Below are 27,019 nucleotides of genomic sequence, written 5' to 3' on the forward strand. Positions count from 1 at the left end.
AAGTGTGATATTTCCCAGGTTGTTGCTAGTCAGGCAAAAGTTAAAATCAGCAACAAGAGTCTGAAGATGACCTTGCTAAATCTGACTATGCTCTTAATGTAAAAAATGCTGCTTTAAATATTTTAGCTCTATTAATGTGTGTTTCTTGCTTGCTCTACAGTAGAATTATCAGATTTTTTTTTGCCTCATTTCGAAGTTCTGGATCTATACTTCTTACACCAGAGCTTTGTAAGCCTGTCAGCTTTTAGGTAAACCTGATGGACTTAGGAACTTTCCTGAACCTACTCAAGATATAACCAGGGTGGCGCAGCACTGTGGAGCCTTGTGTCTGTCTCCCTGGGGGAAAGTCCAGAGGACTGAGGCTGGAAAATCTCAAATATACATGGGGAGAAGGTAATCTAAAAAATTATGTGAGCACATTTAAGAAATGTTTTTTATTTGAACAGTCCAACTAAATGAGGTTTTATTGCTAGACATAGGTTTTCCAGTGCTATTTCAAGAAAATATCAAAGATCACCGAAATAGCAGAATTTTGTCAAATTCAAAAATTGTTCCCAAGTGAATTGCAAGCACCTTTACCGTCTTATTTCTGCAAAATGTGACATATTTAAATATTGCCAAAGAATATATTTCTTAAATGTCAATATGTTTTTAAGAAGTATAAAGGCTCTGAGATATATGTCAAAAAAACCAGATTCCTCAGATGGGTGCCAGAGAAAATCTTTTTCCAAAGAAGCTTCAGAAATTTCAGTCTAATGTGTACTATTAATGTGATGCTGTGACAGCTCTTAAGAGAGCTGTCATTATCAGGCTTGTTTGGACTGGACTGTGTCAGGCAGCCAGAGAACTCAGCTCTTACTTGTTTTAAGTAGGCATCCACAGAGGAGCCAGTGCTTACCCAACAGTGTACCCTGTTCTTGCCACACCTTGGAGGCCTGAAATTCCATATGTGAAAAGGGAAAAAAGCTCCTGTTTGCTTTCTTGAGGCTTGGAAAGTACTAACTCTTACTCCTCTGAGCAGCTGGTGACAGCAGTGCTGAAATGCCAGAGGTAAGCAGTAGGAGGTTTACAGCATGTCTCTTTACGTTGCCTCATCTCCTTTGTGCTGAATTCCTCTGTAGCATATCCTGTCCATTTGTCACCAAGAAAGAAGATATAGTGACCAAGAGAAAGTTGCTTCAAGTGAAGGATTAATTTCATATCATGTAAGAAAGATGGCTATTGATACTGCATGTAGGACCACTTATCATGCTGATGAATTTCAGGTACCTGATAGTGTCAGGCACCAAAGATTTGGTTTCAACACAGCCTTCCTTGCAGCTTTTGGAAGTTCTGAGGCTCAGTTAAGCACCAGCACATTTTGAAGTTGAAGCTTGGTAAGTTGGCACAGGTAGATTGAATCGTACCTATTCAGCATAAGGTTCCAATTCTCAGTCTTTCTTTAATAGCTCGGATGAGATACAGAATAGAGAATAAAGTTTCAAAGCCTTTAGTTGCTATATATCATTAGCTGCTAGTTATGGAGAGAAAAATGTTTTTTTCATTAGTGCTAAATAGACCTTTAACATATAGATACTAAATTTCTTAGAAGATTAAACATTTCCTTTGTGCCCCACATCCCTGAAAGGGAACGTGCAAACATTTTCAAAAGCTTTCATGGGAGATAACATATCGTGGATTTCTTTTCTAATTTCCAGGAGCAGTGTAACTGCACAAGCCCTACCCATGGCTTTGGCTGAGAACAAGGCAGGATGATGCACTGGATGCCTTCAGGTGGGTGCAGTTACAGTTTCTGTGAGTGGTGTTGTGACAGTTCCCAGTAGCAATACTGCAATCACAGCATGGCAGACTTTCAGTGTCAGGGCTGTGTTCCAGCCTCCAGTCTCTGCTCTTTTCTCCAGCTCTGCACTGCCTAGCCCAGGTTATCTTAACTTAAATGATTGAAAAGTATAAACAGAAAGAGTTCAAAACACATCAGGAAAAGGACACACTTTCTATCATATTAGACTGCAAAATTTGTGATTCTGTTCTGATTTAGGATATACCAGCTCTGCCTCTTTAATTTGAGGGTGTTGTAAAGGAATTACAATATGCGTTAGACAGCTCTGAGGTGGATACTAATATACACTTCCCAGATTTCTCTGTTTTCCTTGGGGCAATGGAAAATCAAAGGCTTGTGATATTGGTCCTTACTGCTCTAGCAGTGTTTGAGGCAGGGGTGTGGGGCAACACATTTAGGTTTCAATATGTCCAGATGTCACTACCTGTATCTTTGAGAATATAACATCAGTCTTCAATTAAAAGGAGTGACTGTAAAATTGTTGATAGCCACACAAAATAACAAATTAAGAAGTAAAAAACTAAAATACCTGGCCATAAAACTGCTGAATGCCCCAAAAGAGTATGGGGTTTCGGCTGTTTATCTTCCCATATGCTTTAAGATAGTGTCAGTGCAGTGTTGCACCCATTTTTCTGCAAAAGTCCCACGGAGGAATACAGAGCAAGTCAGAAAACCCGATGTAAGAAGTTCGTATCTTGACTACTGCATAGGTGGAGTTTTAGCTTATCCCAAGTTATTGCTCATAAATAGTTTAGCAATCAGTTCTATCCTAGGGATTATTCGTGCCACTACTTGGAAGACTGTTTGATCTATTGATCAATGAAAAAAATAAGACGAATCAAGTTGTTGCTTAAAATTAGGTTAATGATTGACTCACTGGAGTTAATACCTCATTTAGATTAAACATTGAAAAAGTTATGCTTCTGCAAAGTAATGTATTAAAAATAATTTTGTCATTTTGATTTCGTACCGATTGATTTCTGAAAAGAAAAAGTCCCTGGTGAATAACAAAAATTAATTACTGCAAGTCTTAAGTGGAGTTCATGTTAGCAAATAAGACATTAGTCCAATTAATTACTATTTGTGTCCAGAGATGAATTGTTTCTCATATCCTGGAACAATGAGAATATCTACAGGATCACAGTCATTTAACTCAGTGATTGCAAAATACATTATTGATATGTACAATATTTGCATAGTTTGCATGTAAAATGAAAATTTTCTGTTATCTTTTCTCTGTTGAGGCTGTTAGCAAATTGCTAGATTACTCAGAAGACTTGTTGAGATCACAGAACAAGCCTTCATTTTTTTTCATTGTAACAAAAATTTAAAATAATGAAATAGATGACTATATTTTGCTTGCTTTGTGTGTAAGGTCACTTATTTAGTTTTCCCCCCAGTAATGCAATTTTTAGATTTTACTTGCTAAACACCAGGATGCTCTGTTTATGTAAGGGAGATAGGGAAAAAGAGTGGGAGACAATTTATTAGTAAAGAAAGACTTGTATTTGCAGGTAACAACAAACTTCAGTAAAGGGAAGGTTTGGAAAGAAGAGCAGATTCAGTGTTAAGAGAAATATCCAAACTAATAATAAAAATATATCTGAAAAACAATTCTGAATAATTTTTACCAGTTTTGGTACTGATTCACGATTTATCCAGCTGGTATTTTTTGGACTATATTGAAATTTCCACAAGCTTCAAATTTTGTTACCTGTTTACTGTCTCCACACACTGTATCTTTTTTTTTTTTTTAGGTAGATGGATTTCTGCAAAACTATATTAATTTTGATAAAGAATACATTTCTGCAGTTCTTGTTAAAACTGTAAAAGAAGATTGTCTCCATGACCCAGAGTTCAACTAAAAATTTGTGCAAGAAAATTTCAGTGGCTGCTGCACATGGTGCTTGAGTTAACATTATTAGAGTCCAGGAGGTAAGAGTTCAACCAGTGCAAATTGCTTCAGCTCAAAATTTTAAGATTTTGCTTCTTTGAGCTCTTCTTTTGCTATTGCAAAGAGCTCACTTCATAGTTAGAGCCATTAAAAAATACTAGAGAAAAAATGTTTTGAAAGTCATAAATTACTTTTAGATTGTGAGAATGTGTTGTGTATCATGGTCATGCTTCATTTGGAGGCTTCCAAAAATAGCTCAGCAGAAGAGTCTCTGCACAGAGACACAAAAGATCTGAATTTAATCCTGGTTCTCTCACTGATCTGCAGGGTGACCTTGGGCAATCTGTGTGCCATTTTCCTTCTTGCTAAAATGAAAATAATAATACTTATTGCCTTTGCAAAGCACTTCTAGAGTAAAGCATATGAATCGATAACATCTTCTCCTTAAGTATGTGAAATAGCAGAGGAAACTCTTCCCACTTGCATTAGTGTGCTTTTAGCATTTAGAAATGTGAAATTATAAAGATTATTACATGGGAGGGAGAAGCCCAGAAGTGTTCCCCTAATCAATAAGTTGCCAGCTGGAATGCAAAGGAAAGCAAGGTAATGTACCATTTAGTGTAACAAAGAAGAAAATATATGCTTTCAATGTGAGTATGGCAGCTTCCAGGGCAGTCATACTGTATTATCTTGCTGGCTTGTGTGCTGGTGTGGCAGTAGAACAGTATAAAATATACAAACAGTTTGAAATCCCTACTCTAGTTTTCAAGACTTCCAGTTGTCCTGGAGAGATCTGTCAGTTTAGATAGAAAGGAAAAGCTAGACTTAAGTGCTCTGACCACATGTGTGTGCCTTGCTCTGCATGTGGGGACTGACTTCCCCCTGGAATGCTGCTTTGCTTTCCCCCCAGCAGATCCCCAGTACAAGCTGTCTTGGCACAGTATGCTTTACAAGAATGACAGCAAACACGATTTTTCACTTGTGTCCATAGGCTTGTTGACCTGCAGGGCCTTTTTGTGGTCCATGCAGGTGGATTAATTGAGCTTGAGTATTCATACATTGCTTGTATAGTATCTCTCAGTATTTTATATCAGGCACTACACAAGTCCAGTGTCATCTACTGTGCAGCCTAGGTGAGGCCTGGCAGTAATTAAAGTATGTTAAACCATCTGCTTAATTGCATAAAAAATACACTGATGAGCTTGCACTGTTCGAATGATCTTCAGGAAACTATTAGGCTAAAGCAATTCCCTCTTGGCAATGTTTAACTAATTCACAATGTTTGTTCTGTGAATTACAGTTGTCTTTACACCATTTGTTAATCTTACTTGTAGCAGAGCTCTGCTTGCTGCTACTGAGCCAGAAGATTCCTCCTGTTCTCCTTCCCTCTGCTTTCTCATCTCTGCCTGTCAAGCTCTTCACTGAAGTGGAGACTTTGGGAGCAGTGCATGAGCGAAGCTGGGCAGTGAAATGCATCCCTCTCCCTTCTCAGCCGTGCTTGGAGCCTTGACCTTGAGCCAGGAAGAATCCTTGTGCCAGATGTGGCCTGTGCACTCTGGCTCTGTGCCAAACATCTGCCCCTGCTCACTCAGGGCACCTCAGTCTGTTCTGCCAGGGAGAACAGGGATATGCTGGAGCAGCGTAACCAAGCTGCACTTCCAGCTTCCTTTCATGGCACGGCATGGCACAGCATGGCACGGCACGGCACGGCACTGCATGGCATGGCACGGCATGGCACAGTATGGCACGGCATGGCATGGCATGGCATGGCACAGCATGGCAGCTGCACATCCCAGCTCCTCCACAATGGGGAGGCCCCAGTGCCTGCTGCTCTGGGCTCTGCAGGCCCAGGAAGCAGTGTTGGCCATTCCTGCTGCATCCCTGCCTTCATCTTCCCTCTGCCTCCTGGCCAGGAAAAAGGCACTGCAAACACAGGAGAGAAGGCTACTGAAGCTATAGATAAGAGCTGTAGGCTAGCAGGCCTGTTTCAGTTTTCATTAAAAGTAAATTAAAATAATCCTTTCCATAAGCATTGCAATCAACCCATCATGAAGATTGTTTGAATATTCCATCCCTGCCACGTGGGCAATAGTCAGTGAGTAGTTTGTCCTGAGATCAAGCCCCACCCTTTCTATTCAGAAATCCCCCTTACTGTTTAATTAAACTGCTTGAATGTCTCCCAAAAGCCACCATGTAAGTATCTAATAGGATTACGAATATTAGGATAGTATGAGGTAATACCATTAGATTATCTCAACATAAACTGAAATAAAATAGTTATGTTTATACATTTTACTTGATATATATGCAAAAAAAGAAAATTTGCTGTTGGGTGTGGTATAATGTTTATGATTAAATGCTTTATTCATACTTGTATGTCAATCTATTAGTGTGCTGTTAATTCAAATGTTACTATGATGTATTCTATCGCTGTTAGCACATTTATCACAGGTAGATGTGAAACTTAGACAAAGGTGTACATTCTCATTAATGATGAGCAGCCTATTCATCTTACTAGCGTGTAATTAATGTTAGTTACAATACTTAATTTTTCACTGTTTGTCATGGTGCATATTTAGCATTTCTTCTGTCCTTTATCAATCTGCTCTCCTATCACATGAGCACATCAAAAAGATATATGTAAGTATCTGACCTGTTTTGATGCCTAATTTTTATAATTTTCCAAGAACTGGAATATTTTTAATCTTATCCTGTAGGCAGCACAGTTAGCTAAAAAACAGACTGTAAAGTGTTATCCGTTGCTTTGGGGTTTGGGTTAACTTCATTTGCAATAATAACATAAAAATCAGATAATGAAGTAAAGCAGGGCACACCATGAAGACACAGGTACTGCTTGCTGTAGTATTGTGCTGTCCTTGTGTGGGGTTGTAGCGGTGCCAATTGTTCTCCTGGATTTTCAATTACATGTTTTTTGTACTCTAAGTCTCTTAGTGCTAGTAAAATATGTTGTGTGAGTAATACAGCTCCAAAACCAGTAGAGACATGGAGTACCTGAAAAGTGCACGTTGTTCTGTAAGTGCGTGCTCGTTGTTATACTCTGGGAGCATTGCTTTGTCAATAATGTTGTTAGCAGCACAGAGCCAAACCACAGCCCCGTGTGCACTGGTGCAAGAGGGGAAGAAGTTATGGCTAATGTGTCACACAGCAGGTGGGAAACAAGCCCTGCAGAGGTGGGTAGAAGGGACTGAGCACTGAACACACTCTTGGATCTGCTCCCCAGCATGCCAGTAAATCCAGCTGAGCTGGAATCCTAGGCTAAGTCCATACTTCTCTATTGGTCCCAGAAAAAATACAATCACCTTAGCTGAAACTTGGGCATCAAAGCATTTTTAATTCTTGATCATCCATAATTCCCATTAATGTGGATTGAAAGAGAACTGATCTTTCCATTAATTGTTGTTGAATGAAATTTCTTGGGAAGAATATTTGAGTTGGGTCAACTGAATGCACGAGGTGTGGAATGGATTTGGGCTGTGTTTTCTCAAAATTTCAAGGAACTATCTCTGAGGGAAAGCACATTAATTCCTATTTGTTAGTTTCTCAGTTGGTGGATATTAGGATATTAATATATTAGGAATTAGCTGTTTTTTTCTGTGAAATGACTTCTTTTGTAAACCACTGTGCGTGCCAGACATAAAGCTGATCACATCTCCAGCATAATGACATCCATCTTAAAGTTTCATTCAAACCATCAAGGGCTTGTGGAAAAACATAAATCTATTAGAAAAGCCTTAAAATAATAAATTTGTATGCCTTGGATTAATCATAATTTCCTTTGGATCCACCACAGTTGATGTATAAGGGAATCAAACACATGAATTTAACATATTTCAGTATGAAAATTCAATTTGGACACAATTACAATTAGTTTTAATTGTAGTTTAGTAGCAAAATAAGAATAAATACTCCAAGCTCAGTTTAAGCATTTTAAACAAAATGATAGTTGAAGGTGCTCTGTAGTGATTGAAGTATAACAGTAACCTGTAATGTGAACAGAATTGAGTAAAGTTTTATTCCATGCTACCAAAGCAATGCTTTATAACAATGACTTATATTTCTATGACTGCACCAAAATATTTTTACTAAAAATCCCCTTCCTTTGAATTTTCTATGGCAAAAAGACCAAAAAGTTTTCCATCAAATAACAGAATTCCTAAAATAATAAATTCTGGCATTCTGCCCACTTATCCCTCAGCCCTGACTCATTTGAATAGAAGGAATTGCTAAAATGTCTCTTCTTAACAGATAAAGGTTAAATACAAAGAAACTGTGAAGTTACCTTTAACCTTCATGGCATTACAAAGCTAGGTATAACAACAAGCTGTAAAACACACCAAAAAAATGAGTATTTCACTCCATTTTGATTTGACCATTTTGCTTTCAAAAGGAATTTATAAAAACACCCAGGAACAATGAACATTTGAACTCAAAATGGTCCAGGTTTATTTTTAGTCCAAAAGAAGAAGTCTCAATAGAGATATTGATTTTCTAGCATTCATCCAATACTGCACAGAAAATGGACCTGACCTTGCAATCCCTAGTGGAGACATGGAAGCAGTCATTACAGTCATGGTTCCCATTGATTTTAGTGGGATTACTTGCATAAGTAAGGGTTTTCAGGATGTGACCCAGTGTCCCATTAGCAGTAAGACCAAGCGTACATGGATGTCAGTCCCACTCCATTCAGCAGGATGCAGTTTACCTTCCTGTCCTATATTCATTCCTTGGTTTTATTCCTGCCTATTTATTCTATATATTTTTGTTTTCTGTCCCATAGAGCCTCATCATTATGTGAGAAGTACCAGTACTCCCACCTGCCTCAGTGGTTTTTTTCACTGTATCTTCAAATGTAATTTAGAGCTCAGAGTTGATACTTGCACTTACAGATCTTTCTTCCTTTTGTTCTGTTGTCCATGATGATAAAAAAAGTCTGGGCTAAGCACTACCTCTCCCTGTATTTTTTTAATCTCTGGGACCAAATGAGAAGGAGACATTACTGTACTTTGCAAAGTAAACACGGAGTAGTAGAAAGCTAAAAAACTCAAAGAGACTGATATTTTTCTTAATCCTTGGGAGGTTTCTTGTGCCCCATGGCTCCTACAGGAATGCTACTCCAGAACCTCACCACTCAGATGGATAGAAACCTCTTAATCATGGCCTTAACTATACCACCGACATTTTATTCAGGTTTGTTCTTGTGACAAGCTTGTCTTTTACCTCAAAAGGTTCTTTTCCTTCTTCAGTAATGTTGCTATGATACATCTTTTTGTTTCATTAATTGTGAGCAAGGTGCAGCAGAGGTGTGCAAAAAATAGGATGACTACATGTTTGTACAGTGCCTTGCACAATTGCCCAGTCATGGTTCAGGACTCCATAGGCTGACTTTGTTTCAGCAGAGAATAATATTGACCCTCCAGAACACACTGCATGCTTTATCCCAGATGGACACCATTAATTCCTTCAATTTTCATTGAGATGCAGAGCTTTAGAACAAGAATGCTAGTAATTGATTATTTTTGTCAGTGGTATTTTCAAAGAAATGAAGAAATGAAATGTACAGTATATTTCAGCTTGCAATGATCATTCTGTTATTCCATTTGCAATGGAAATGAGCATATAACATATTCATGTGTACAGATAAGGAAAACGACAAACATTAACATCCCTTGCTCTATTCATTTATAATATTCAGTTTAAAAAAAATCCTCCCATTCCATAGTTTTTAGTTTTGTTTCTGTAGCACAATGCAAAACAACAAAAAAAGAGAGAATTAATGGATAAAATAAATTTAATTACTTTCCAAGCAAGTTTCCTGGGAATGAATATAATCTAAATCACAAATTCTTTGCAAATGTATCTATTAAAAAGGTATAATTCCATGCCAATTTTTTTTAGATCTTTATATGTGTTTTAAATATACAGTCACTCATAAAATCAAATAAACCACGAGTGTGTGTGTACACACTCATATTTTTGTGGCCAAGCAGCCTTTGATGTGCGACTCAGCCTGTTTAAGCAGACCGCAGTGTTTGCCTTCTCAGTGTCAGTCCATTTCTGCACAATTTAATCTGCCACTAAAGAGAAGTTTTTTGTTCTTATGGGTATAAAACAGTATGCCAAGGATAAATCGGTGCAGCTTGCCTTCCTTAAAATTTTAGGCACAACCTGAAAGTGTAGCTCTTTCCTTTTCTCATCTCAATGGGATGCTAACCTAACAATCACAATTTTAGGACAGGGAAATTGTTTTGAACAGAAATAAATTGTCCTGCCAGTATTGTTTCATGGGGTAACATTAAGGCACATTGGGCCTGGGGTTCACAGCTTATGATATCTGGTTTTGGAGGACTGGGGTGAAAGTAAGAACATGTAGAGAAAGAAGAGGAAGAATTAAATATGAGTTCTAGATAGTTCAAGTGAGTTGAAGCAGTTCAGCAATAGACATCCCAGAATCCTGCAAAGAGGCTTATTCTCCAGCTACCTTCCCTGGAGCATCGCCATCTCTTGTCAGAGCCCCCAAGGAATTATTCTCTTTAAGTGTGGATTCCCTTTCTTCCTCTTTTGTTGAGGTATCTAAAGATATTGGGCTTTAACTTACGGCTTATATTTGCTGAACAAAACAGGAAAAATATATCTGTGGTTTTCTCTGCAGCTGCCAGGAAAGAGAAGTCCATTATTTGTAGCTCTAGGGGAGCGGCAGAGGAGGGGTCTTTTTGTCTGCTTTCCAAGGCCTGGGGTGAAGGCTATTGTGGTCTGGGAAGGGCAGGTTGGGGCAGCCACGGCTGCAACTGCACCAGAGCTTCCCAGGAAGGCTCAGGCTGGGCACGGATCTGTGTGTGACATTCGTGCCTCACCTGCTGGGAAACAGAGCTCAGCCTCTGATCTCAGTGAACACAAAATGAGCTGCCCCTCAGGAATATGAAGCTGAGGCTGGCCTGTCCACAGCCCTCCTTCCCCCGGCAGCACCTCAGGGCACCTGCAGAATGTTCCCTGCAAATGTGGCCGCAGAGCAGCAATGCCACAGGTGAAAAATCCTTGTGATCAGACGCTCCCCATTGTGACCCTGAACAAGTTAATCACATCACTCCTCTTGAAGGTTCACACTGCCACAATATAATTCATGTGGGCCCTCAAAGATAGATGGAGACGTCAGCTATTGATCACAAGGAATTGCTGCCAGTCAGTCTTTTTGTTGGTTTCCATCCTTGTGATGTGTTTTAAAAAATATTGTATGATTCAAAATTATACCTGTAAAACCTACAAGTAGAAAATTACTGTGTGCATTTATCTTTAATAACAACCTTGCGAATATTTATAGTACTAGTAGAGTAGAATGTGTTATACTAGTTTATTTCGCAGTCTGTTTTAAATGATATTATTTATTAGTAGTTGTGAAGTGGTATGACATATTTTTTATGTTGCTTGTTTGTAACAAAGGTTCTTAATACCTTTTCATAATGAAAGGGGATAAATGCTAACATGGAATATGGGAAATTGTGCTTGCAAGAGCACAGTGTTGTCTTAGGGTATTAAATTAGCATTTGGTACTGCGATGCTTTGTGTGCATTTCTAGCAAATGTTTCAGTTACAAATCACTATAATACACCTGTATTCTGGTTCTTCAATTCATATAGCATTTAAATCCTGCCAATACTCTGTCTTATAAATATAAATATGCAATTTAATTTAATTCAAGCATGCAACACATAATTTTTCTTCTAATTAAAATATGATATTGCAATATGGGAGTTGCCTGGGGCAAACAGGACGAAGCAGATTGCCAAGCCAAAGGGAATTCTGAGACAGCTCTGAAGGCTGGCAGGGGAAGGAACCAACCCAGTGGTGCCCTGCCTGCAGGCTGCGGTGTTTATGGTAGCCACAGGTGCAGCCTGGGCTTGCTGGCCCCACTGCAGAGCCTCGCTGGCCGCGGTGCGGGAGCCCGACAGGCACAGCCCCCCCGTGGTGCACTGCCCTTAGTGCTGCGCTGCCCCGTGTGCTGCTGCACTGCCCTTAGTGCTGCACTGCCCCTGCTGCTGCAGTGCCCCTGCCCTACCCGTCCTGTGCGAGCTGGCAGAGGCAGCACGGCCGTAGCAGCGCTGCTGCTGCAGTTGGCTGATGTGCAGCAGAACTCAGATCGTTCTGGGGAGGAGGAACTGCCCCACAGCAGCAACTCAAGGGATTCCTATAACGCTCTCTCAGAATCGAGCAAAACAACACGAATAGACCTTCTGCATAATGATTCAAAACTGTTAATGGCCATCTTTAGTAACATAGCAACAGCCAAACCCTTGAAAAGAGGAAGTTTTCATTGAGAAAGCATCTCATTTTAAACATTGAAATTTGGTATAATGTAGTGTATGAAATAAGTTTTGAAAGGAAGCTGATGATTAAGAAGAAATGCAGTGGGCATTTAATAAATGGAGGAGCCGCAAGATAATTAACTGGCATGCATAAAGATTCATGCTTTATACCAAAATTTTAATTTTGCACATAAATGTGCCTGATGTAGGCAGCATTTAATCACCTAGCTGACAGGAGTAACTACTTTCATTTAACCTTGACTGAAGATCATGAATTCTAACAGGTTTAATTGGATACATCATTTAACAGAATGAACAGAGCAAATTTTTCTCAATTCATAGGTTCTGATTGACATGCACCAGCAATAAGGCGTTGCACAATTAAAGCTGATCTGTATTCCTGGCCTGGGCAGCAATTGCCATAGTGATGTGACACTGTTTGATCACTGTGGCACTGAAACTATACTGAATTTCCCCTTGTTTTGAAAAGGGCAATGCTTTAAAAAAAAAAAAAAAAAAGAGAGAAAGATAAAGAGATTTTGGCACTTTTTTTTTTACATTAATCACATTTATATGCACAAACTGTAAGGGAAGGAACTTGTCTTGTTATCAGTAACTCAGAGGAAAGAAGGAAAAATGGTATATTCTTTTATCCATTTAGCACATTATTTACAGAAAGTCAAAAATGTGGATAGTCAAATGAATTGTAACACATTAAGGGCCTGATTGTTCTGGGCTTCCATTTGAATAGGAAGTAATTCTCTGCAGCTCTGCTATTCACCTGCAGTTTGGCCTCTCTGTCCTTGCCTAAATCAGTTCCACATCACAGATAACTTGCCAGCTAAGTAAAGGTACTGATAAGGGGTGCTCCTTTTGCAGTGAGGTAGAAAAGGATGAGAGAGAAGAAGTGGTACCCAACAGTAAGCTGCTACATACTTTTCCTTACACAGTGTTTCATATTACAAAACCTTAAAAAAATACATGGAGGAGCTGGCAGCTTCCAGTTCCCCATATGGCTCCTGCCAGCACTTTCACTGCCTCTGGCACCTTTCACAAGTTCTGGGTTTGACCTTTGGAATTGTTCTTCTGTTGTTCAACCATAAACATGCATACATATTCACACACACACAGAGACATATAGATATACAAATGTGTTCTTTTATGTCTCTGTCTTCCACTTAAATTTTTGCTTCCAATACTTCCTTTTACTTTTTTTCTTTTAGAGGAAGTTTTGCCAAACTCTAAATTGTCTGAGGGCAGAGAAGCACACAATCTGTTTCAGCCTGGCTCAGTAGAGCTAAAACTGCAGTAAAAAGATTCCTTCCTAATTCCTCAATGACCTCTAAAAATCTTCAAGCAAGTTCTGCTCCTCACCATGAGCATTACAGCATCCATGCTCAGAACAGCAGGTAGCTTTTCCACTTTTTATTCTCTCTGCATTCCCTTAGCTTCAGTGCTAGGTGTTGGTCTTTGATCTCACCTGAAGACAAACCTATTGCTATCCATCTGACAACCTTAATTTCTGTTTAGGCAATGTATGTACACATCAAGCGACAAAATTTGTAGGACTGCATTACAGTGGAAGACAGAAATCTTGGGGAAAGCTGGAATCCCGATTGACTCAAAGACATGAACTTTAAAGGTAGGACAACTAGATGTATCAAAAAAGACATTTTTGGTCATTTTAGAAGTCTCTAAAATTCAATTATTGGTAATACCTTCCTCTGTCAGAGGTATTTCGAAACCACATGATTCATTGTAATACTGGCAGAGGCTTTTGTCAGTATAATTCATCACTCACTAACATTTTTAAGTTTCAGGTAAAGGATGGGATCACATCCCCAGCCTCTGAAGCCACATAATGTGCCTTGGAACCACAGCAGGTGCTTTTCTTCATGCATGGTAAGTTTTCAGCCTGCCTGGATCTTCCCTTTGCAGGAAGGAGAGCAGGATTCAGTCAAGGTGCCTTGGCCTGGCCAACAGGACAAGGTTTGTAGCACAGGTGCTGCCCACACTCCCCTGCATGGGGGCACGCAGCAGCAGGGCCAACCTGTCCCCACTCTGCCTTCCTGAGCTCTTCTAGGCTGCATGGGTGCTGCAAAACTGCTGGGCCGGTCTTTAAAGGGTATCTTTGGGCCCCATTTAGAAATGCTTGTGCTTTAATGTGCTCCAAATTTCTCCAAACCTTCCCAATAAAATCGCCATCTGTCCCATCACACAGCTCCTTTTTAATGTCCTATTTCACACCCAGGTTCCACCCCGTGGTGTCCTCAAGGCAGGAAGACTTGAGGCACCCACTCAGCATTTCTCTAGGGAGATTCCTGGGGCACCCCTTGGCCTTCCCAAAGGTGCACAGAGCTTGTCAGCAGCACAGCTGGGATAAAGTACAGCCCTTTCCCAGGAAAGGACCTTTTTTCAAGGAAAAGCCTTTTCCCAGCTCTGACCTTCCCTGAGGAATACTCTAGAGTTCAGTAGAGCTGCATGGACACATATTTGCCAAGCTGAAGGGAATGCATATTTGCTGCTGGACAGAATAATTTTTCTGGCTGCCTGGATGGCCCCAGCCACTGGCTCTGTTCACGGGCACCCAGTGACACCAGTTCTGGAGCGCCTGACAGCACCCTTCTGACCTTTCCTTTATCAGCTGCCCAGCCAGTTCATCCTCTGCACTCAGAGTCATTTGGGTGCTCTGCCCGTGACTCTCTGGAGTTGCACATCGTTCTTGCCTTGTTTCCATGCTCAGTCATCCATGCTGAATTATCTTCCACTCCTCCCTCTGGGAATAACCAAGGCTTTGACCTAGTGGGACTGTTTGTGTGCTCGAATGTTTTGATGTACCAGACACTGAGCTGCTTGGTCCCAAATCTAAGGTGGCTGGGGATTTCAGGCTGTTTTGAGAAACAGTATGTGTGCACTGGGAAGCATAATCTAACTTAAAAAGTCAGCAAAAGGCAACGACTTGTGCATTTTCAAGCATTTTGTCTATCATCTTTAAACCCTTCTGTTTTCTTTCGTTTCCAAACAGCTGTCTTTTCAAGTTTGGGATCTCCTATAGAAGATATACAGTTGTAATAAGAAATATATTTAATTTCATTTCAGAATCCTCAGGGAGAAGGGGCTATTCCTTTTTAACTGACTTATGATAAATTTTTTAATTTCATTTTGAAGGCTGTACTGAACAGCTGGGGGAAATCAGAAGACCGGCCCCACTTTTCCCCAGGTTTTCCTGAATCCACCTTTGGACCACAACCTAAACAAAATTCTGAGTGCAGTTAAAGTTTACACCTTTCTTGTACTGCATAATATAACTTTCAGCAATATAAAATGGGATAGCAGAAATATTTTTATATGTTCTTACAATGTCCAAAGTTGTTTGTTACTTTTTTATTTGAAGGAACCAGACACAATCCTGGCTGCCTTAACCATTGCCTTTGAGAGAGCTACAGCTGAGAAAATCCGCTGCCAGGAAGAAGTGAATAGAACTAACAAGGCTATTGAGCTGGCCAACAGATTAGTGAAAGGTCTGAGGTGAGGTCCTACAGGGCAGGCTAATGAAGCAGCCTACAGAAAGCACTTCTTTGTTATACACTACTGATCTGGCAATAACAGAGGCACTTAGCAAAGAACCTGATGAGCTGAAAAAATTATGTCATTATCATTCATTTTTTTCATAATAGAAACATGGTTTTGACCTTTGCATTTTCTTACATTTTTGCTTCATTGTGGTATATCTTAACTGTAAGATTACCTGGTAACTAACCTATCCATGAACATTAAGGGAAGTAGTTGATTGTGGGTATTGACAATGAAGGCAATTTATTAGAATGCGATGACTATATTTGTAACAATTAAACAACACTAATGATTCTGCCCAGGATTGGGATATATAGAATCTCATACAATTTGCACTACTTAGTTAAGCAATATGATAATTCTCTAATTATCTTTCTGAGATTTGCAATGGGTATTTCAGGAGAGAACAAATTATGGCAAAACCATGAATTATCAAAAATCCATACTGTCTGTTGATCCAGGCTGGCTCAAGGGAATCCATACTCGCTGATGGATTTTTTCATTTATCATTCATCTACTGATAAGACTGCTTTTTATACACACACACACACATACACTTTGTACAGATACTTTATTTTATTGCAAAATTCATTTAGGAAATCTCTCATGGTGGCTCACTGCCATTATAGGTTTTGTCCTCTTCTACCCAATACTTTCAAGCTGAGTTTGATAACCAAACACATAGTGAACAGCAAAAATAGAAGATCCATTTGTTATTGAGCAAAATTATATGGCTGAGTGTAGCTAGTGGAACTTAAAATATAAAACAGGGCTTAAGAGATTTCCTGAATCAATAGAAAGGATTTATTGACTAAAGGGGAGGGAGGGCAGTGCAGAAGACCCATTGTTTCTGTTTAAAGAAACAAGATAAATGCATTTAAAATGTTAACATCCTGGCTGAAAGTGTAATGTATTTTCGTGATTAATAATGCCTGTAAAACTAAACCATGTACCTAATACAGAATAATAAAATAAATAACATAGCAGACCGCTTTAAAGTGTGACAATAAATGATTGTTCTAATATTTTCTTCCACCTAACATATCATATTGTTTGGTTCTCCCATGTGCCTCCTGCTAGGCCTGACAAGTGCTGGAATAGCATATGTAGAGAGATGAAAGGCAAAGTGTGGGTATGCTGGGGGGGGAGGCATAATGAAAAATAATCTAAAGGAGGGAAAAGAGATGAAAGGAAAGAAGGAAAGTTGAGCCATGCACTAGATGAAGACAGTAAAATGAGTTTTAATGGAAAGTCCTTCAGTTAGTACCTCCCAAAGCACCAGCCCCATGAAAAAGGTGACCAGCTCGACAGATTGGTGATGGGAATAGAATTAATTCCTGTTGTTAGCTGTACCACACTTGGTTAAAGGCAATAATAACCATATGACAGCTATTTAGTGATTTATAGGAAAAAATCCGTTTCAATCTACTCTGTGGTAAACAATAGGTCACTGTTCACTATTAGCAAACAGTGTAATACTGACACTGCTGTACTGCCAGTCCTGGCTATTTCTTTGCCTTATTTTTTGCTGAGAAGACACTTTGTCATTTCTCTAGTTGTATTGCCATAAGAACTTCTTAAGAAATATAAAAATAAAATTATTCACAGTATTTTTATAATAAACAAACATGCAAATATTTCTTTATTAATTGGTCATTATAAAAACACCTTTACCATGACAATAATAATAAGTAACCAAATATATGAGTTTTCTTCTAATTCTTAGGGAAAGTGTTGACCAAACAGCAGAAAAACGGATCACGTCTAGCCAGGGCCCCAGGAAAAAGCTTGCACTAAGTGTCACATCGAATTTCTTATTGACTTTATGGTATAAAAGATCTTGCCCAGAAGTAAAATTCTTTTTCCTGCCTTCTTATGTGAGCCCTGGCATGCAAGGACTGGTTTTTGGGTGGTTGCATGAGTAGCTGTTACTCTGTACCAAGGAATTTTTTGCTTCTGACAGGTGCCAATTATGCTGTGGACATCTGCCCTGAAGGCATTGAATCAAGCTGACAACTCATTTTATATCAATCAAACAACAACCATTTTCAATAATTTCCCATCCAGCTGGGACTGAATTTGCACAAGTGATCTATGTATTAGAGACATTACCAATCCACAGAGACATTCAGAACCATGATTATATTCTGTTTTCCCACAGAAACTCTTGCATCTGCATGAGAAAGCAACAACTTCTTCCACTATGCAGGAGGATGCTGACAACTCAATTTTGGTCACTTGCTGCCAAACTCAACTTGCAACAGCCAACTTACATCAGACTGGAAGGGGATTTTTTATGTCCAGTCTTGCCACTTGTAAATCCTGTCTGTTGATCCTCTAATCAATGTGGATCTGTGAATCTGCAAGGTAATACTTTAGCATTCACTACTGTTTAGCCACTATAATGGGCATTTTTTTAAACAAATACATAGTACATCAATGGGAGTTTTAATCCTGTTTTCTGAGTAGGAGAGCTGGACTTATCACCAAAGGATTATTAGGAACAAGAGAAAATATGATGCAGAAATATTCCAGATGGTAACATTTCTTCACTGTGATAGTTTCTTTTCAAAGTGGTACTGGCATGAGCCCAAATCTCATTCTGCTTTGCACAGAAAATATCTTCCTCAGAGATATATATTTTTAAAATACACAGTTAATCAGAAAAATGCTTGATAATGATTCCATTCCCTTTTTGACCCCTTGAACCGTGATGTTGCTCATATAAATTCCTTCAAATACTTTATTTAATAGAACAGTACATCTGGAGGCAAGGAATTGGTAAAATGCTCTTCTGGAAAGGACCAAAACATTCCCTTTGCTGGTATTTGAAGTCCCTTTTGCTGTCTGACTGGAGCTAGAGGTGACAACTAACCCACAGACCTTGAGAATATGGTTAGCAAGCCAGAACAGTAGGCAGGCTCATCTTCTTCTTGTATTCTGTCAAGTGCTGTGCCCTGCTGTTTGCATAAGGGGACCAGCTTTTATTATTCTACTCTGTCCTGCTACTGTGCACCAGGGCAGCACAAAGCAAGATTTAGTGCTTGGATATAGTATTTGCTTGATAGCAATTGTTATAGTTAAGGCTGCACTGAGACTTCTGTCTTAACCTGCTGTTCTCCCATGCTCAGAATATTCTTAAAAAAAAAATCCCTTTCATCTGAAATTTTTCACGCTTGTTATCAGCTGAAATATGATTGATTTTTTTTTTTTTTGTAAGCTTGAATAAAATTCATTCATTCATATTTGAATTATGCAAGGAAGTGGGTGTAAGGAAAAAGGTCTCTTTTTTGCACATTCATAATTCACAAAAAAAGCTGCATATTACAAGCTGAAACTTTCCAGGTGGCTAGTTTTGACTGAAGGGTAGTCTTCATGCTAATTACAAAGAGAGAATGACTGAAAGAAAAATGAAAGAGAAAAATTAAAAATGACACATATTGTGATTAACTCATTTGTTTTGTAGGTGTGTCATACATAAGTTACATTGTGAGCCACTTAGAGCAAGTTTAAAGTAACAATTTCATTTAAGTTAAGATGAACTACCATAATTACATAATATCAATGTTTTGTGCTGCAATTTCACTAAGAATCTCCCTACAGAAGCTGCAGAAGCTTTTACTTATGCAAATGTGGAAGCTCACAGTGAAATCAGTGCAGAATCTTATGAATCATTAACTTTGGCCAGAAAGTCAGTCTGGGGAAGGAAGGAATGGCGTGCAGTAGCAGCAACTGTCCCTATACTCTGGGTCTCCCTGAACAGTGGACTGCTGAGGAAAATAACTCGGGGTTTTTTGCAGTTTCTTCCAACACAATACACTGACTGTCAGGGACAGCAAACCACTACAGCTTTGTTATTCTCTTTTCCTTGCTATATTCCCACATACTTGTGGACATAATAGGCAGCACATAATCCAACCAGCACTGTGCAACTGACCCTCCATGATAACAAAGAATTGCTTCAGCAGAAGGTACTTGGGCAGCAGAAGCTAGGAGGAATGTTAGAATGGTCTCCCTTAACCCATGGAAAAAAGGTACTGTGACATGCAGCTCCATGTTCTTATAAAACACGTGGAGATAAAATACAAGCATATAAATAAAGCAATATAACTGTAATTATAAACATCTGGCAATATAAATAACTGGCAATGGTTCACATAGTAATTGCTGACTTTGCTCCACATAGAGCAAAGATGAGTTCAGAACTTCCCCACTACTAAGTTCCCAATAACCTCTTGGAGGCCAAAGAAGGACTGTTGGATTCAGTGCAGGAATCCTCATCTTCTTTTATCCCTTGAATTTTGGGTGGTGTGAGGACAAATAAATTTTTCCAAGTGACGCTGATTTTTTTTTTTTTTAAGTGAGTGAATTCTGAGACATTTCTTCAAGGAGAAATTTAAAATTTAACCTTTATTATTCCAGGTCCCTATTCCCGGAACAGAAAGTCTTGATCCAGTCACTGAGTGGATGGATGCTACAGCAATTGTTAAGCAGAAAAGTGACAGCAGTGCCTGGCAGTAATACAGCTACGTAAAAAGTCCCTGGTCTTATGTTTACAGTCATCACTGACACAAGATCAAACTCAGCACTGGGGAAAAACTGGATAAAAGTCACATCTGTTTCAATATATAAATTATCTATTTGAATCAACAAGAGACAAGTGCTAGTAAGAGTAAAAGTGATGCAGACCCATGAAGGAAACATGGCAACTCTCTTTCTTCTGAATGCCTGATATTGCCCAAGGTATTAATGCTCCAGCAACCATAACACCCTGCTCAAGCCCTTTCCTACTTTCCATTCATAGCAGTATAATGAATGGGATACTGCATACTGTCATCCTATCTCTTGTGTTTCACCAGCCCTGTACTGGGATGACTGTATAGGTGTGTGTCATACTGTAGGTATTTCTTGCTGGTGGTCCTGTTCTGGCAGAAACTTGGAAGAAATTATTCATCTTCTACTTAGTACATGCAAATTATGTTCAGAATATTTTTAATAGTCTGTTATTTTCTTCATCAGCTCTTTCTCTTATGTTCTACAAGTATTCAAAGTAACTTCCTCTGAAAACTCTTTCTACACCTGTATGATAGCTACATTAAGTCACAAGGATTGCAGTGCCCAAGATGCATTGACTCCAGCTGGATTTTTACTTGTCTATTTTTCTTATCTTATTTGCACCCTTGCATGAACTACAGTTCAATGACTGCAATTTGAGCACTCCTTCCTATCTAGCTGAACAATCTTCCCCAACACACAACCATCCTCATGTGTAATCACTTAGGAGACATAATCATTCACTTAGAACTAAAATAATTCTCCTACCATTTGCTCCTTGCCTCCATTCTACCCTTTTTCTCTGATTTATTGTACTATATTCCTTATGGAAATATTTTGACATCCATCCCCTCTATTCAAGTCTTATACCCACCCTTGGAGGGAGTGCTTTGAACAGAGGAAGGCCAGGATGAGTGTGTATCTCATATACTCACCCTTTTATTCCAGTGTCATTTCCCCCACCTCCTCATTATATTCCTGAGCCCTTCCCCTCCTTCTAGTTTAGCTGTACCTACTATCTCTCCTAGAGCTGAGTCTTCCCTCCCCTGCCCCTCTAGTAAATGTTAGAAAATAATTCCTCACAGCCTCTGCTACTCAGGGTTGTGTCTGAATATAGGGATCCTGAACTCAGCCTTGTCTAAGCTCTCTAAATCACTTGACCCCAAAAAGGTTGCCACAGGACAGCACTTACCTACAGTGCAGGCAGGAGAGAAAGTGCTGTTAAGGCACTGAATTCTTCCAGCTCTGAGCTCTGCAGCTTATTTAGATGGCAAGAAAGAATTCAGAGAGCCAGAGCACTGAATTTGTTACTCATTAAGTTTAGTCAAAATTACTATGAAATTTCTTAATTAAACAGTTCAAGCTGAGAAGCAAAATTCCTTCTAATCCAGCCACGAGCGTGCCCTACTCAGTCCTGTACCTTTGCCTCTTCTTTCTTGCTGCCTTCATATTGTCATGTTACCTCATGTGCTGCCTGTTGGTTTTGCTTGCTACGAGTGTCCCCCGACCCCCACACTGCACTGACAAGCAGAAAGCTCTTCATGCCAAGAGCTGACATCGTGGTGTGCACCAGCCCAGGCTGGAAGTGCATCTGGAATTTCTTGCTCCCTCGGGAGCATTTGATTAAAGGAGGATTTTCATGGTGTGTTGAGATTCAGAATGTGGCTGCTATTCAGTAGCTGCTGGTGGCAGTTCTGAGCCAGAACACACACTGGGGCTCTGCTCCTTCTGTGGCAATAAACTGAGTCCTAGGACAAGGAATTCTGCACAATTTCCCCCACTGAGCAGAAGAGCACAGACAAGGCCATGCTCACACTCGCTGCCAGGCTGCTGTTCTTGCACAGGTTTCACCAGATTTTCAGTGATTCTCCATGGAAGGCTTCCACACCTGCTCTCTAATGTGTCTCTTACAGCTAAAGAACTCGAATCAGCTTCACTGTTACTTGAGATGCGTGAGTTTGGAAACTGAGGACATTTCATGAGTGTCTGCACACCTGCACCGGGCCCCAGAACAGCACTTGCAAATGCATGAGACCTCACAGCATATTGTGCCTTTTACAGGCCTAACAGGCTCAGTCTAATTCACAAACATACACATATGCTCCTCAGAGTGCTCAGTCTAAATTAATTTCTGCTATTATAAATCTTGAAAAACTTCTCCATAGCCCAAGAGATGGCTCTGGAGTCACAACACAGATGTGTACAGTTGTACAGAAGACACTTCATAATTGTGTTTCCTTCTTCTCTTCCTAGTAACTGAAGTTTTAATTAATAAAAACTGTGCTTACAATGAAGTAGGAAAACGGAATATTTTAAACAGAGGTATGCATTTTATTAATTTCCTATGGTTTGATTTATGGATTTGCAAACTTACCACTTCAGTCTGAACTCATAAAGCAGAAAAATTACTTTAAAATTAACTTGACAGTGCTTTAGGATGAATTATGGATACTTTTTTTGGCTTCTGACAGTAATTTGCTTCGGGATATTCTTCTGGCTGAGAAGCTGTAAACAAGACACAGCAGCAAAAATATAAGCAAAGAAAAGCAACTAAAATAATTAGATCAGATATAGTATTAATCATTTTTGATGCTGAATTTGGTTCCTTTGCGTCTAACCAAACTAACTGTATTTATTTCATAATTATTTATTTTCATAATTTTTATTAACTATTTATTTAATAATTTTTATCCACAGTGAATATATCCATGTGTATTGTGTTTTCCCTCCAAGAATCACTGCATCTCCATCATGAGGAAAATAAAACTTTTTCAATTACCACAAAACTCATTAATTTATTTAAAGTAAAGTCTGCAAGCGGGGAATTCTAGTGCTCCATTTTACATAGCATATAAATTAAGCTTTTCCTTTTGCACAACTCCTTATGCTGCTAACTTGTTAAAAATTGTGCCACTTTATATTATTAACTGGAGCCCAGGACTACAAGGAGCCGTTGAAACACACCCAAGAGACCAGCCAGAACACAGGCACTGCAGTGGAAGGATTAGTGAGCAGGATGCTCAGACACTCATTTCCAGCTTGGAGTGGCCACAGCTGACTGCAGCTACATCTGGCCACCGGATGTGCACCTCTTCATGCGAAAGTTGTGGATACTGAAAAGTTAATGAAGGCATTTTCCAGCTCTGCAGGATGTGTGTTGCTCCTTTCTGCTATGCTGATGCACATGATTGTGTATCTTGTGCAAGCAGTTACTGGACACACAAACCAGGAAGTGGATATTGGAAGTAATTGTATTATTAAACAAGGAATCATAGCTAATTTAATTAAGAGATAAATATACACTTACAAGTAAGCAAATGTCATCGGGGTATCAGTTGTACTTGCATAGCTTTCCAGTCATCAGAGTGCTTTAAAACCCTTCTCATTTATGGACAGTATGTTTCTCTGAACTAGGAAAACAAGGTTTTTTCACATAATGCATGAAGCAAGAGTTCAAAGGACTTGACCGAAGAGTATCAGCAAGTAAACTAAAAATGTATCCTATTAATAAAATCCTTACAGGAATATGTTATTAGGCTAGTGGTTTTGCAGTTGGGTTGCAGGAATTCAACGGGCAAGGAGTTGAAAATTAGGACCAAGATGGCTCACTCTTGTAACTTCATGCTTTCCTTGCAGTCTGCATAAAAAGTTTGGAAATTATCTTGGAGCTTCACACAGTTATCAGTCCTAAGCTGTCCTAATGACTGAAAGTAAGATGTTTCAAAGAAACAAGTCAATGATGATCCAGCTGTTCATAACATGCCTGTGTTTGCCTTGTCATAGCATTATCATCACATAGTCTAAATTTAGACAACCTCAGACATTACAAAAATCAGTGTTTGCATTGCAATCATAAAATTTCTTACTTCTAAAATCTAAAGATTGTAGAGAAGCTATTTCAGAGAGCAAACAATAGCATATTTAGAAGAAGGAAGCAATTTTTGGAAAAAGCCTTCACGGATTTTGAAAGAGGCACAGCCCTTCTTTATGACCATGTGGAGCTTAAAGGGTCATCTACCAAGTTCTACCGTAGCTGCATTTGAACGATAAACTGTGGGAACTCACAAAATCCTAGGCAAGGAGACTCCCCTTACTTTGGAAATCTATAGATTTTAGACATATTTTTCCATAGCACTTTGTGATATCACGTATCACAATACTTTGTGCAGTCATTTACATGGGTGAAGTAAAGACTAGCAGCAATCTGACTGCTCACTTTGAACTGAACAACCACACAAGATGCTAACACAGAAAATCACCCTTTGATTTCTCAAGAGTTAAATTGCATCTGCAAACGACGTCAAGCTCCATTTGGAGTAAGCTCTGATGTCTGTCTAGTGCATTTCTGCCACTGGTTATTCTTTATTTTTTTGTTTCTTCAGATAAGAAATTTCTGCATCCTAGCTGCTAATGGAAGAAGAGCATAATTCTGAAATGCTTAGTCACTTTTATACTTTTTTTACTGATGCTGGGAAGAAGTGACAGAATCCTGTAGTTAACATGATTCAAAAGATAAGGGGGAGGAGAAGGTGGAGAAAGATTATATAAAATATATTTATATTGCTTCTACAACTTAATTGTTTTCAGTATAGTGTCATGCTCTCAGTGTGGGGGAATTCTGCATGTGTCATGATTCAACAGATGTTCTTGCACACTACATGCAGCTGCACTATTTGTCATGGGCAAATTTAATAGAAAGATGCTTGTCATGTGTTCCCTCTAATCTTAGTTCACAAAAACATAGAGGGGAAAAAACCCACTCCCTGATAGCTTGCTTGCTTCCCTTCTTTATATAGCCTTTTAAAACACTTTAAAACCAATATTGGGAACACCCATCTTTTGCACTAAATTCTTTAACACCTGCAATTATAGCTCTATTACCTTTGCTAGAATGATCTTGTTCTTTCTAATGTTTATAATGCTAATTAAATAATTTTAAGTACCTGAAGAGGTCATATTCCTAACAGTAGGGGTTCTTCAAGAGCTTGATCCTTCAAAAAGGAGAATAATTTCTGCTAAGTCCTGAGTATACTCTGTTCTCAGTGACTTGCAAATGAAACTCTGAAGCACTCCATACAGCAGAGCCAAGTGCTGTCAGAAATTTTACAGAGTCAAATTCAGAGGAGCTTTCCTACTCTTGTAATTTTAAAATCCTGGATCCTCTCCTCTAGGTATTCTCTGTCCTAAACTTTTTAGGTCTGCAGGCAATGTGTTAACCAGCCCTTCAGAGGGAACCATACCCTTGGCTTCCAGCTTCTTGCAGATGCATTCAGAAAGTAGAACAAGATTGTGCAAACAGAGGGAGGGAGGGAGGGAGGGAAGGAAGGAAGGGAGGGAGGGAGGGAGGGAGGGAGGGAAGGAAGGAAGGAAGGAAGGAAGGAAGGAAGGAAGGAAGGAAGGAAGGAAGGAAGGAAGGAAGGAAGGAAGGAAGGAAGGAAGGAAGGAAGGAAGGAAGGAAGGAAGGAAGGAAGGAAGGAAGGAAGGAAGGAAGGAAGGAAGGAAGGAAGGAAGGAAGGAAGGAAGGAAGGAAGGAAGGAAGGAAGGAAGGAAGGAAGGAAGGAAGGAAGGAAGGAAGGAAGGAAGGAAGGAAGGAAGGAAGGAAGGAAGGAAGGAAGGAAGGAAGGAAGGAAGGAAGGAAGGAAGGAAGGAAGGAAGGAAGGAAGGAAGGAAGGAAGGAAGGAAGGAAGGAAGGAAGGAAGGAAGGAAGGAAGGAAGGAAGGAAGGAAGGAAGGAAGGAAGGAAGGAAGGATCACTTGGAAAGCCTGTAACATACTGAAACGTGGGTCATCTAGTTAGTGGCAAGGGAGGTAACTGAAGAACTGGCCGTGCAAGGAGAAATTTGGACTTCAGAGAACAAAACTGACAGCCAAAGTAGAAGCACTTCCAACTAAAGCAAACAGGATAAAACTCAAAAAGAAGGTACAGCTATAGAAGGGGTTAAGGGTGTTACACTACCAGTTACTGTATGAACAAAAAATAAATGTTATAAATGAAAAATTTTAATTTAATTACTGCATCTCCTACAGTAGAAGACATTAACCTACTCCAGTGGAGGCTATAGCAGGAAACCCGTGAGGAGAGGCTGAGGGCATTGTGGTTCTTCAGCCTTGAAAAGGCCAAGAGGGCAGTGAGATCTACTGCTATCTGGAAATACTTCACAAGAGGCCACAAAGAAGACAGAGACAGGTTTTTCTTAGATGTGCACAAGGACAGGAAAGAGGCAACCTGCAGAAGTCAGACCAAGAGAAATTCCAACCAGGGATTAGGAAAAATCATTTACCGTGAGGGTGGTGAAACATTGGCAGAGGATCCCTGGAAAGCTGTGACTCCCTCATCTCCAGATGACAAGGTCTGTGTGTCCTCTTCTGGAGAGTAATCACATTTGACAGATCACCCTAGATATTAATATCTACACTTGTAGCATTTAAATATATATATATATATATTTACAAGTACAGTTGAAACTCTGTGTGTTTAAAAAAAAAAAGAAGAAAAGATGGATCAACACGGTATATTTCTTTTGTCATTGAAAAATCACATTTTTAAAATAAATGTACCATTTATGTACAATTGCATGAGAGGCATTTTAAAGCATCTTGAATTTTGTACATGGTGAAAACTGCATATATGTAAAATACATAGTCATGTATCAAGTTCATGAAAAAGTTCTTGTTTGTAGGAAGCTGATCAGATAATTTTAGAAATGTATAACAAGTGCTTCTGTTATTAAAGACGTGCATCTGTGAACACAATCTGCCAAAGAAAATGGAATATTCAGTGAATCTTTTCAGAAGAATGCTGACAAATAGCATTGAAATATTTAATAGAGATGTGAAGATA

At 39.3% G+C, this 27,019-nt stretch overlaps 2 long non-coding RNA genes across 5 annotated transcripts in view; one reads left to right on the plus strand and one right to left on the minus strand.

Annotated features, from left to right (window-relative positions):
• Positions 1 to 27,019, minus strand: part of LOC106855511 (uncharacterized) — a 57,102-nt gene that overhangs the window by 7,141 nt on the left and 22,942 nt on the right. Inside the window, exons 4-5 of one of the 4 annotated variants that reach the window (XR_015804832.1) lie at positions 26,460 to 26,645; positions 22,554 to 22,684 (exon numbers count right to left, since the gene is read on the minus strand). The exons of 1 other annotated variant lie outside the window; for it this stretch is intronic. This is a non-coding gene — a long non-coding RNA (uncharacterized LOC106855511). The remainder of the gene's footprint in view (positions 1 to 22,553; positions 22,685 to 26,459; positions 26,646 to 27,019) is intronic. 2 more of the 4 variants (XR_015804831.1, XR_015804833.1) reach the window with 2 other exon arrangements.
• Positions 1,628 to 22,996, plus strand: LOC148223199 (uncharacterized). The gene is made up of 7 exons (XR_015804835.1): positions 1,628 to 1,773; positions 3,598 to 3,775; positions 13,276 to 13,461; positions 13,583 to 13,694; positions 13,867 to 13,954; positions 17,787 to 17,992; positions 20,048 to 22,996. It is a non-coding gene; the product is annotated as an uncharacterized LOC148223199 (long non-coding RNA).

This window comes from Sturnus vulgaris, chromosome 7, assembly GCF_052056855.1.
Source record: "Sturnus vulgaris isolate bStuVul1 chromosome 7, bStuVul1.hap1, whole genome shotgun sequence".
Lineage (NCBI taxonomy): Eukaryota > Metazoa > Chordata > Aves > Passeriformes > Sturnidae > Sturnus > Sturnus vulgaris.